At 35.8% G+C, this 13,022-nt stretch overlaps 1 long non-coding RNA gene across 1 annotated transcript in view; it reads right to left on the reverse strand.

Annotated features, from left to right (window-relative positions):
- Positions 1-39: 39 nt before the first annotated feature.
- LOC132001268 (uncharacterized) overlaps positions 40-13,022 on the reverse strand; it is a 23,257-nt gene continuing 10,274 nt past the window's right edge. Inside the window, exons 2-4 of the long non-coding RNA XR_009399568.1 lie at positions 8,337-8,416; positions 5,891-6,022; positions 40-2,179 (exon numbers count right to left, since the gene is read on the reverse strand). This is a non-coding gene — a long non-coding RNA (uncharacterized LOC132001268). The remainder of the gene's footprint in view (positions 2,180-5,890; positions 6,023-8,336; positions 8,417-13,022) is intronic.

The following is a 13,022-nucleotide window of genomic DNA, read 5'->3' on the forward strand; positions in this document are numbered from 1 at the left end:
ATATAAATGATTTATAACATTGTGTAAGTGTAAAGTATAGCACATGACGATTTGATACACTCGTACTGAAAATGATCACCACCATTGCACTAGCTAACACCTCTAACTTGTCACTTTCTCAGTCCTGTTACATAACCATCATTTCTTTTTTTGTGCTGAGAGCATTCAAGATATACTGTCTTAGCAATCTCTTACTACTTTAGTGAACCGACTAAGCTTAGTAGAGAGCGATCCGGGGTTTGACGGTTCAACCGTACAGATTCTGGCTGAGTTAAAGTTCCTAGTTACAGAAAGAGAATTCAAGTTGGGGTTGATATTGAGCCAGAAATCCTCCAACCATGCTGGACTCTTTAACGCAGGAAAACAACTTTTTCTCATTTTTACAAAGCTGATATAAAAGCTAACGAAATCCTAGCTGCAATCACAAATCAATTTTATTGTTTTTCATCACTCATCATTAATTTGCTCAGTAAATCTATTGCTTTTTTGTCCTTGGATGAAAATTTGATAGGTCCCATAGCAGTTTTTTCCCTAGCTATTTTGATCAACCTTAGATAATAAGCAGTCCTCTTGTATTGGAAAATTTTAAAATGCAGTTTCAGGTAATAAGCAAGACTTTCAATTTCATTCAAAACTGAAAGTTCTAGAAGCCTGAAGTGGGACAAGAATCTTTACTTCCATGTCTTACTCCTCTGCTCTTTCTAAAACTAGAAATTTCACTTGGAAATTTTAAAATTCTCTATTAAGTAACTTTTAGGACAAAAAGGGAAAAATTAAGGGGCAGATTTTCTTAAAAAGAATCATAATGAAAACACAGAATCAATTGATTATAGTTAAATCAGTGATCACAGAAAAGCCATGGTCTTAAATTCCTGCAGCAACAAGCACATTAAAAAATGAAAATAAAGAGGCGCCTGGGTGGCCCAGGGGTTTAAGCCTCTGCCTTCAGCTCAGGTCATGGTCTCAGGCTCCTGGGATCGATACCCGCATCTGGCTCTCTGCTCAGCCGAGAGCCTGCTTCCCTCTCTCTCTCTCTGCCTGCCTCTCTGCCTACTGGTGATTTCTGTCTGTCAAATAAATAAATAAATCTTTAAAAAGAAAAGAAATAAATTGAGCAGCTCCCATCTTAAAAATTAGAAAAGAACAAGTAAAAAAAAAAAAAGTAGAAAAAAGAAGTAAAACAAAATAAAGGGAAGGAAGGAAATAATAAATTTAAAAGCAAAAGTAATGAGGCAGAGAAGAGAAAAATAGTAGAAACTAATAAATGAAAATGCTAGCTTTTTGTAAAAACAACAACAGCAAAATAGATAAACCTTTAACTCACCTAGTAAAGGAAGGAAGGCAGAAAAAAACAAGAAATACAAGCAAGAAGATAACCAATGACACTGGTAAGTTTTTAAATATTAAAAGAGACTACTTTACACAACTCCATACAAATAAAATGGAAGACCTAAGTAAGTTGGATTATTTTCTAAGAAAATACAACTTATCACCATTGGTCTTGCTATATGTAGAAAGTATAAATAGACAGATTTCCATAGAGGAAAGAGAAAAAGTTACCAAGAAACTAACTATAAAGACCAGATCCAAATGATTTTACAGGGAAATTCTATGAAAACTTCAAAGACCAGAAAAGCCCAATCCCATTTAAATTGTAGCACAGAGGAAAACTCTCAAATGATCTCTAAGAAACAAATATATTCTGACACCCACACCTGGTTAGATTACAAACACACGCACACACATGAAAATTATAAAGCAGTCTTACTCATGACTAGCAACGGAACAATACTAAATAAAACGTCAGCAAGCAGAATCTAAAATCAAGTTTAAAGACTGCCTCATAATCAAGAGGGGCTCATCCCCAGACAATGAAGCTTCAATATTTGTAAATTCATTCCTATAGTTCATCATGTAGTTAGATCTAAGAACAAAGATGTTATGCAACTAGATAGATGTAGAGATGACAAAAAGGACTTTGCGTTAATGAGCTTTTACCAGGATGAAAATAGTGAGTAATTAACAGCCCCAACAGCTCAGTGACTTACAGGGTCGAATACTTTTCTTGTTCTCACTCACCAGTCTGTGGGGTATCAGGGATGCTTATGCTTCCGGCTTCAGGATGGACTCAGGTCTGCTCCCCATGCTTCTCCATTTGAGATCAGCAACCATCAGGGGCCTTTCAGATGGTAGAGGTGGAAATACAAGAGGGGTGAGCAGAAACATAGGATGTTTCAGACTCTGAACTTGACACACTACAACTATTGATCATTTAAAGCAAGCCACATGCTCACACCCAAAACCAGTGTACAGGTGAAGTATTCTCTCCCAACAATAAATCAAGATAGAAGAAGGGAAAAAAGAAACAACTGTGAACACATAGTAAAATGTAGCACAGCCTTTGACAAATTTCAACACTCATTCTTAATTTCAGAAAAATAACATAAAAATTAAGATACACTTTCTTAACACAATTAAATATTTTATACCTCAGTTTAAAAACCAGCATTCTACTTAATGGAGAAAACATTTTCATTAAGATCAAGGACAAAGCAGTTATGTCCTCTGATGTCCTCTATGTCCTTTGATATACTTTGATATGTAGCAAAGTATTAGAGATAAGTTAATAACCATAAACATTCAGATGCATAAAACTTGAGAAAGACGAGATATAAATTATATCTCTATGTAGATCATGTAATACTACACTTAGAAAACAAAGAATCAGTACTAAAGATAATAATATCTGTAAAGTACCATAATATAAAGTTTACCTGAAACATATACATTAAAATGCAAACAGTAACCATTTAAAAGATACAATGTCGCATGGAGGTTCCTCAAAATGTTGAAAATAGAACTGCCCTGTGACCCAGCAATTGCACTATTGGGCATTTACCCTAAAGATACAAATGTAGTGATCCAAAGGGGCACGTGTACTCGAATGTTTATAGCAGCAATGTCCACAATAGCCAAACTATGGAAAGAACCTAGATGTCCATCAACAGATGAATGGATCAAGAAGATGTGGTATATATACACAATGGAATACTATGCAGCCATCAAAAGAAATGAAATCTTGCCATTTGCGACAACATGGATGGAACTAGAGCGTATCATGCTTAGCGAAATAAGTCAAGCGGAGAAAGACAACTATCATATGATCTCCCTGATATGAGGAAGTGGTGATGCAACATGGGGGCTTAAGTGGGTACGAGAAGAATAAATGAAAGAAGATGGGATTGGGAGGGAGACAAACCATAAGTGACTCTTAATCTCACAAAACAAACTGAGGGTTGTTGGGGGGAGGGGGTTTGGGAGAAGGGGGTGGTATTATGGACATTGGGGAGGGTATGTGTTTTGGTGAGTGCTGTGAAGTGTGTAAACCTGGTGATTCACAGACCTGTACCCCTGGGGATAAAAATATATGTTTATAAAAAATAAAAAATTATATTAAAAAAAAATAAAAGATACAATGTCAGGGGCGCCTGGGTGGCTCAGTGGGTTAAGCCGCTGCCTTCGGCTCAGGTCATGATCTCAGGATCCTGGGATCGAGTCCCGCATCGGGCTCTCTGCTCAGCAGGGAGCCTGCTTCCCTCTCTCTCTCTCTCTCTGCCAGCCTCTCTACCTACCTGTGATCTCTCTCTGTCAAATAAATAAATAAAATCTTAAAAAAAAAGTAAATAAATAAAATAAAAGATACAATGTCATTCAATATAGAAACAAAAAAGGATAAAACACTTAAGGAAATGTGCCAAAACTGTATTAGAAAAACTTCAGTAAGTGAAAAGGCTAAAAAAAAAAAGCTTGAAGCTAAAAAAGGCTTGAAGAAATCGAAAGACATCATTTGTTCTCATATAAAACAACTCAACACCATAAAGATGACAATCCTCTCCAAGTAATACATAAATGTGATTCCAATTAAAATAAAGGTAAGCTTTTTCCTAGAGCGATGCAAGCTAATTCTAAAGTTTATATGGAAAAATAAATATGTAATAATGGAAGAAAAAATCCTGAAAAATAAAAGCTGTAAGAGAGGACTAGCCCTAACACATATTAAATCAGACTATAAAGCCTCTCTAATAAAAACACTGTGGTACGGGCAAACAAATAGAGTGGGAAGGGAATAGAAATTCCAAAAATAGACCCAAATATATATGGAAACTACTAGAGGGCATCCAAGATAATTTGGGGGGAAAAATGGACTTTTAAATAAATGGTGTTGAGTGACTGGATATTCATTTGGAAAAAAGGTAAAATTGGATCCATATCTCACACTACACAACAGAAGAATCTCCAAATAGACCAGAGATGTAAATTTAAAAGGAAACTATAAAAACAATAGAGAAATACGTGAGGGAGTTACTTTATAACTTGGGTGTGGGGAAGCTTTCCTAACTATGAGAAGACTCAATCCCACATCACCTGCTATAAACTGAATGTTCATGTCCCTCCAAAATTTGTAATTTGGAACCTAATCCCCTAAAACAAGGGTGTTAGTGTCAGGGACTTTGGGAAGTGACTAGGTCATGAGAGTGCAGTTCTCACTAATGGGATCAGTGTCCTTAGAAGAGAGACCCCAAGAGTTCCCTGGCCCCTTCCACCATGGGAGGTCCCAGTAAGAAGATGGCTGTCTATGAACCAGGAAGCAGGCTGTTACCAGACACCAACTCTATGGAGGCCTTGATCTTGAATTTCTTAGCCTCCAGAACTGTGAGAAATAATTGTCTGTTGTTTATATAAAGCAGCAGGTCTTTTTGGTATTTTTGTTATGGTAGCTCAAACAAGCTAAGACACCCCGATTCTTGAACTCATCATTAGTGGGCTGCCCCTTGGGCTCCCATTATATTTGCTTCATTTGCCACTTCATCACAATCAGCCACAGGCGATAGCTTTATTAGTTATGCTGTCCCTGCCTGCCATAGAATACAAGCATCCCATTTCCTCCTGGCAAGCAGCTCCACACTGGACTCAAAGCCAAGGACATACCAGGTTAGTCCAATGAATCCTCAAAACTATGGTTCAGACTTCGTGAGAGAGAATGGCTGGTAGCCCAGGGGATGGCAGAGAAGTTTGTCACGTTATCCTGGGCCGCAGCCGGTTTATAGCTGGCAGGCGGACGCTGGTCAAAACGGGACACGTCCCATTGGGGCACCGGGAGGCTGAGGCTGGCAAGCAGGAAACCATGCACCACGACTGCAGAGCAAGGAGTCAGGAAGGAGTCGGGAAAGCTCACCAGAGAGTGAGGGACCCTGGGTGTTCTTGTGTTGGCCTAGGGGCGGACCCATTGAAACAGCAGAGAGATAGGACACAGACAGCAAGAGCCCATTTCCTGCAGCGTCCCTCCAGTGCCATCTACTGACAAAGCTGGCCATCATTCCAGCTGGCCCTGTGCACAGGTCCGATGCCAGTACCATGAAGCAGGACAGCAGGAAACTGACAGGTGTCACAGGTGGGTAAAAAAGCTGATTCCCGCTCCTTGGGCAAAACGAGTAAAAAATGGGCTTGGGAAATCTCTTTAATGATAGAATGCAAGGAAGCCCTCAAAGACAAAAGAGGGTCATAACCAAAGGACCAAAACCAAACTTGAAGGGGATTTTCATTCAGCAAAACTGGAGGGATGTGAGAATAAAAAGAATAATGGCAATAATGAATTATAACAAATTAAATGTTTTTCTTAGTTTCACTGCTACATAGTGATACTATACGAGAGGGCATAAAAGAAGGAAAGGTCTTCTTTACAGATAAATGCCAGGTAATAGTAAATGTAGAAGGAATGATAAAATTAGAAAATCAACTTGCAACCCACAGTATAATATTGACTCGGGGAATGACCACTAATGAGTGTTAAAATAATTGCACAAAAGGTTATTGGCAACAGAATATTCACCTTGTCCAAGATCACCTCCATGAATTAGTGATTCCAAAAGAAGATGCTTCTAACTAGAGAGTTTTGGTGGTCGTCATCTTCATCCAGTAATCAAACTTAGCTTCACAAATGGGATGACTCGACATTTGCTTCCTAATGTTACACAGTAAGAAACACACAACATCCCCTATGAAACGTTTTTGTAAAAAGATGTTTAACAGAATCAAGTCCTAGGAAAACAAGCAAACCCAGACATTGAGTTACTCAATGATACGACTGGCCTGAACTTTCTAAAAAGTTTCCAGATGAAATAAAGGACACAGTTATATTTGAATGTCAGATAAACAACAAAATCTTCTTTTAGCGTAAGCATGGTATGTATTATACTAAAGTATGAGTCATTATTTATCTGATATTCAAATTAACTGTATTTTTATTTTTAAAATCTTTCAACCCTAGAAAAAAAGGGTGTTAGCTTATTTAGATTAAAAGCCTAAAGAGGCATAACCAAGGACAAAACATGAACTTTGACTGGCACCTGGACTGAAAAAGAAACAAAACTATAAAACACATTTGGGGACAGTTATGACAATTGGTATATACACAGTATGTTAGATGATATTGCAGAATTACAGTTAATTTTCTTAAGTGTGATCATGGCATCATATTTATGAAATGAATGTCCTTGTTCTTCAGAAATATTTAGGAGTAATGTGCCATGGTTTTTGTAATTTGCTTTCTGATGATTCAGAAAACACAGGGTACACAAGGAGAGAGAAACTAATGTGGCAAAATGTATTATTCTTTCAACTTTTCTCAAGGTTTGGAAATGTTCCCAAAATTGGGAGTAGAAAGAAAGGGCTGGCAGAATACAAGAATGTATGATAAATAATGTCCTTAAAATAATGTCTCATCCATTAATATAAAAGTCTCAGAGCAATTCCTTTATGGTTCACTTCTTATATAAAATCAAGAAGAAAGAATTAATACATTTTTACAACAACAAAAAATAATGTTTAAATTATGACCCGTCACCTAGTATCTCCTAATGACCCTGTAGCTGCTGACTTCAGATGCAATCTGACAATATTTTCATCCTTTTTCCATGTTGGTAGTAGTATAACTTAACCATGATTCGGAGTCCTTTTTTACTGGTCGCTGGCATGGCCTCTTCCCCTCTCCCACACCTAATATTTCAGGCTTCTAGTAACAGTGGCTCCAAAGATTGTTTGATTGCAATTATAATAGTAACAACAAAACTTCCCTGTGAGTTAGTGTTGCCTGTGCAGCAGGGGAGAAGCAAATAATTAAAATAAGCAGTTCTGTTCTTGATCTGTACTGAGCATGCAGAAAAGGACTTAAAAACGCTGTTTGTGCAGAGGAAGAAAGAACTATCTTCTACAGCACAACATCATGAGGCAGTTTTTTATGCTTCCTCAATTTAGTGAATTCCCATATTGAAGTATTATGAATTATGTTCTCCACTTGCAACACCCAGACCCAAAGCACACACTGTGTAACATGTTACATGTTCAATTGCAATATTGTTCCCTGCAGTCTCTTTGACTTGACCTCTTTTATTCCAGATACCATAAAGACTTATGTCTGACTAGTGTGGTTATTTTAATCTGAAGTGCATCTACACATTGCATATTAGATCCCAATCTCTAGATGCCCCCACCCCCAAGATGCAAACAAATCTGGGAGAACTATGTGGCTGAATATACTCATCTGGTCAAATTGAAAGGATAGGTTGGCAACCAAAAAGGCAAAAGACCAGTTGCCTCTGAGGAACCACCAAAAGAATGTGGGGCAGACCTAAAGAAAAATCCAAAAGAAGGGTCCTAAAGGTGCCCTAATATTGTTTATAACATATCAAGGTACTACTGTGAAGTTATTATTTAGAAATTATTGAGTAAAAGTACAGAAGTTTTGCATGGAAATAATACATCCGATTTCTTGAGGGGAGGCCTCACCCTAGTAAAGCTCAAATACCTGACTTTCCCCATACATCACCTTCTTCCTCATTCCAGACACTAATGATGGAGAGGAAGGGGATTAAGAGCTGATGCTGACATGTTCTTCTAAAGAAGGCCCTCATTGTTTCAGTCTGGTCAGGCTGCTATAACGAAAATACCACAAGCGGATGGTTAATAAAGAACAGAAATTTGTTTTTCATAGTTCTGAAGCCTGGGAAATCCAAGATCTTGGTGCAAGAAGGTTTGATGTCTAGTGAAAGCTCACTTTCTGGTTCATAGACAGTCATCTTTTGCTGTGTCCTCATGGGATGAAAGGGACTGGCGATCCCTCTGGAACTTCTTTTATAAGGTTATTCTGGGCTGTGCCCTCTTGATCTAACCATGTCCCAAAGCCCCGCTTCTTAATACCATCACATCGGGGTTAGGACTTCAACATATGAATCTGGGCAAGGAGAGGGGCACACAAAGAGTTAGTCTACAGCACCTACCTTCCAGCCTCAAACCATTTGGAAATGCGCCAAAACACAAGCAGACTCTTCTTGGCAGTGCTTCCAGAGCCCCTCTGGAGCTGTCAAAACAGTGAGCAAATCTACCTCAAAAAAACCGACAAACAAGAGCAAAACAAACTGAATGTCCCTTTACATCACTTCTATCCAACATAGCACTGGAAGTTCTAGTCATTGCAATAAGGAAAAAATAAATTAAATTAGATTTTAAAAGGTAAAAAGCACACAAGTTAGAAAAGAAAAAATAAAACTATTTTTAGACATGATTCTGTATGTAAAGAATTCTGAGAAACCTACAAAACATTCCTAGAACTAAACAATGAGTCCAATAACATTGTGGGATTCAAGATCAGCAGAGAAAAATCAACTGAATTCTTATATTTGACAATGAACAAGGTAAAACCAAAATTAAAATGATGTCATTTATACTTGCTAAAAAAAAGTGAAATGTTTAGGTATAAATCTAAGAAAATAGGTATAAGATCTGTATGATAAAAGTTATAAAATGGTGATTAAAAAGAAACACACACACAAAGATACTTGGGAATTCACACCATGCAATAGCAAAAAAAACCCCCAAACAATCCAATTAAATACTTGGGGATTCACCCCATGCAATAGTAAAAACAAAACAAAACAAAAAAACAAAAACAACAACAAAAAAACCCCCAAACAATCCAATTAAAAATGGACAGGAGACTAAATAGACATTCTTCCAAAGAAAACATACAGATAGCCAACTAGGATGTGAAAAGGTGCTCAACATCACTAATTATCAAGAGAATGTAAATCAAAACTACAAGGAGATATTACCTCATACCTGTTAGAATGGTATCTCTAACCATTGAATACCAAATGTTGGCAAGAATATGGAGAAAAGAGAACTCTTGGGTACTATTGGTAAAAATGTAAATTGGTGCTGTGGCTAGGGAAAACAGGATGGAGGCTCCTCAAAAAATTAAAAATAGAGTTACCATATGACGTAGCAATTCTACTTCTGGGTATTTAGCCAAATGAAGTTTGGATAGAGAAGTTTGGATAAGGAAGTGATTTATCCAAAATCACTAATGATTCATCAGAAAGATAAAACAATTGTAAATATCCACTCATCATTGGAGCACTTAAACATTTAAAACAAATATGAACAAAGAAGAACAAACAAATAAACATCAGTGAAACAACTGTAGAGGATTTCATACTCCACATTCAACAATGGATACATCATCAGACAGAAAATCAAAAAGGAAATGATGGGCTTGTATAACATATAGAACAAATGAATCTAACAGACATTTATAGAACATTACTTTCAACAGCAGCCGAATATATATGCTTTTCAAGCACGTTCTTCAGATAGACTGTATGTTGGGCCACAATACAACCCTTAACAAATTTAGGAAGACTGAAATGATATCAATCTTTTCTAATCATGATGGTACAAAACTAGAGATCAGTAACAGAAGGAAAGCTGGAATATTCACAAATATATGGAAATTAAACAACACACTCTTCAACAATTTATGAGTCAAAGAAGAAATTAAAGGTAAAATCAGAAAGAATCTTGAAATGGACTGGCAACATGGCAAAACTTAAAGGATCCAATAAAAGCAATTTTAAGTAGGGAGTTTATAACAAGAATGCTTGGATTAAGAAAAAAGAAAGCTCTCAGATAAACAACCTAACTTTACACCTCAAGAGACTAGAAAAAACTAAGCCAAAATTAGCAGAATAAAAGAAATAAGAAAGGTTAGAGCAGAAATGAATGAAATAATGAGTAGGTGACAAAAAAGTTAACAAAATTGTATTTGTTCTTTGAAAAGATAAAATCAACAAACCTTTCATTAGACCGACAGAAGGAGAGAGAAAAGACTCAAATAAATAAGACTATAAGTGAAACTATAAATGAAATGAAAAGGGGGACATTAAAACTACAGGAATGTGAAGGATCATAAGACACTATTATCAACAACTGTACGCCAATGAATTGGATAAACTGGAAGAAATGGATATATACTTAGAAACATGCAACCTACCAAGCCTGAATCATGAAGAAATAGAAAATGTGAACTGTTCAATGACAAGTAAGGACTTTGAATTAATAATCAAAAATCTCCCAACAACCACAATAACAACAACAACAACAACAACAACAACAAAAACCCAGGCCGAAATGGCTCTATGGCTCTAAGGCCAAGTTCTACCAAACACTTAAAAATTAATACCAATCTTTCTCAAACTCTTCCAAAATATTGAAGAGAAGGGAACACTTCCAAAGTCATTTTACAAGGCCAGTGTTACTATAATAACAGATATATGTCATTACACATTTGTCCAAACCCACAGAGGTACAACACCAAGAGTGAACTCTCATGTAAACTGTAGACTCTGAGTGATTATGTTGTGTTCATGTGGGCTCATCAGACATAACCAATGTACCAATCTGGTGGGAAATATTGATAATGGGGAAAACCATGCATGCAGGGGACAGGGAGTACATGGAAAACCTCTGTACCTTTCCCTCAATTTCGTGTGAATGTGAAACTGCTTTTAAAAAACAGTCTTTAAATATGGGGGAGGGAACCCGCAATAGTAGTGAAAAATTGTAGCATATCATCTAAGGTCACTTAGATTCAATTAGGAAACAGATAGCATACTCAACCAGCTGATCTGACTAGGAGTTATATAGAATGGGCCAGTTTTTATTCTAGGCTAATTTGGCCCCACAACTGAGGCATTATCTTCCTGAGTCTTCTACTCAGTGCCCCATCTATTATAAACTTTCCCCTCTTTGGATGTTGCTTCATAGACAACATTCATTTGAGTGCCCAAGTTAAGGTAATTAAAAATTATATATATATATTTTTTTCACCAATCCAATCTCATTTCCTTATATACACAGCATCCTATAGAATAAAAAGTCTGATTCTAAAGGCCATATCTGCATGCATAGATCTTTTACACCGATCTTGTGAAACAGTATGTTCAATTTCCAGGGATAATTAGCATCAACTTAATCTGTTGTTAATTTCAGTTCTTTCCCACCAAGTACATTTTTTAAAAATTGAAAGATACTGTAACATGGAGGGCAGGATTTGTAAAAATTCTGTTAAAAAAAAGAAAATGATAAAAAGAAATAATTAGAAAGAAGATAATACAGAAATCAAACACAGTAGCTCCAAAGTATGCAAAATTGGTATTCTTGAATTAAGAAAGCAAAATTTAAAATATCTCAATATTACAAAAGAAAAAACCTTAAATAAATGACAAATTGAATTTGCTGATTCAACCCATATAATTTTTCCCAGAAAAATAATTATGCACAATAATCAACACAATGATGTATTCTAGAGCAGGTTAATAAGAAATTTACTAAGCAGGTAACTTTTTGGCAGAAAAATCAAGTCATCTGCCATAGCTGAGAGAAAAGAGTGGGTTTAATCTGAACTTTACTTCTCCATGGCAACATTTAATGACAGAGGAAGGTGAGGGCAATGTGTTCAGAATCTTGAAAAGAAGGAAGACAAGATTGAGCCAAGAATACTATGCCCAGCCCATTTGTTTTATGTTTATGGCAACAGAAAGGCACTCTCAATTTTGTACAGACTCTGGGAGTAATGAGGCATTAATGAGTCCTTCTTTTAAAAAAAGAAAAAAAAAGAACACTTAATAAAAAAATCTATCCCAAAAAAGGATTGAATCAAGAAGACTCAGGGAAGGGGAACTCATGTTTAAAAAGTATGGGCTATGAGAATTGAATATATCTAAATATAAGATGAAATATTATATTTATTATTTTAGAGGAAAATAAAAGCTTAAAGAATTTGACAATGGTAAAGTTATTAATTTTTAAAAGTGTTGGTCGGGAGTACATATTATTAATACCTTATTTTTCAGAAGAGTCAAAACCTACTGAAAAAAATTGACAGATCAAAACAAAATTGCTTGCTTAATTTAGAAAACTGATGCTGATATTAAAATTTACATTTGTAAATAATTTCTAAATAACATTCAGACAAAAACTCAACATAGCTCACTGATCCTCTCTAATAAACTGATGAGAAGCCCTTGGTAGGTCAGGCCAAAGTAAGGACTATGACCAGACAGAATCATTAAATAAAATTAAACCATTAAAATTTATGAATTTAAAATATGTAGTGAGTGAGCAAGAGTATGAAGGAAGCTATTGCAACCAAAATAGGATGGTATTAATAAAAGTTTAAACACATAAATCAAAAAAAGAGAATACAACATGCAGAAATAAACTCACACATACATTGTCAATTGATTTTCAAAAATAGTGCAAAGATAATTCCAGAGAGAAACTTATGATGTCAGAGCAACTGGGTAAGAAAAAAAAAACCTTGGTTCATACCACCCACCATGCTAAAATTATCTCAAAATGGATTATATGCCTAAACGTAAAACCTGAAATTATAAAACCTCTAGAAGAAAATATAGGAGAAAATGTTCATGGCCTTGGGTGAAGAAGAGATTCTTAAAAATATGACACCAAATGTATAACTTGTAAAAGAAAAAAAATTCATAAATTAGACTTTGTCAAAATTAAGAACTTCTACTAAAAATTACTAAGAAAGTCCACTTTAAATTATTTTTTTTTAGATTTTATTTATTTTTTTGACAGAGATCACAAGTAGGCAGAGAGGCAGG

This window comes from Mustela nigripes, chromosome 1, assembly GCF_022355385.1.
Source record: "Mustela nigripes isolate SB6536 chromosome 1, MUSNIG.SB6536, whole genome shotgun sequence".
NCBI classification, from domain to species: domain Eukaryota; kingdom Metazoa; phylum Chordata; class Mammalia; order Carnivora; family Mustelidae; genus Mustela; species Mustela nigripes.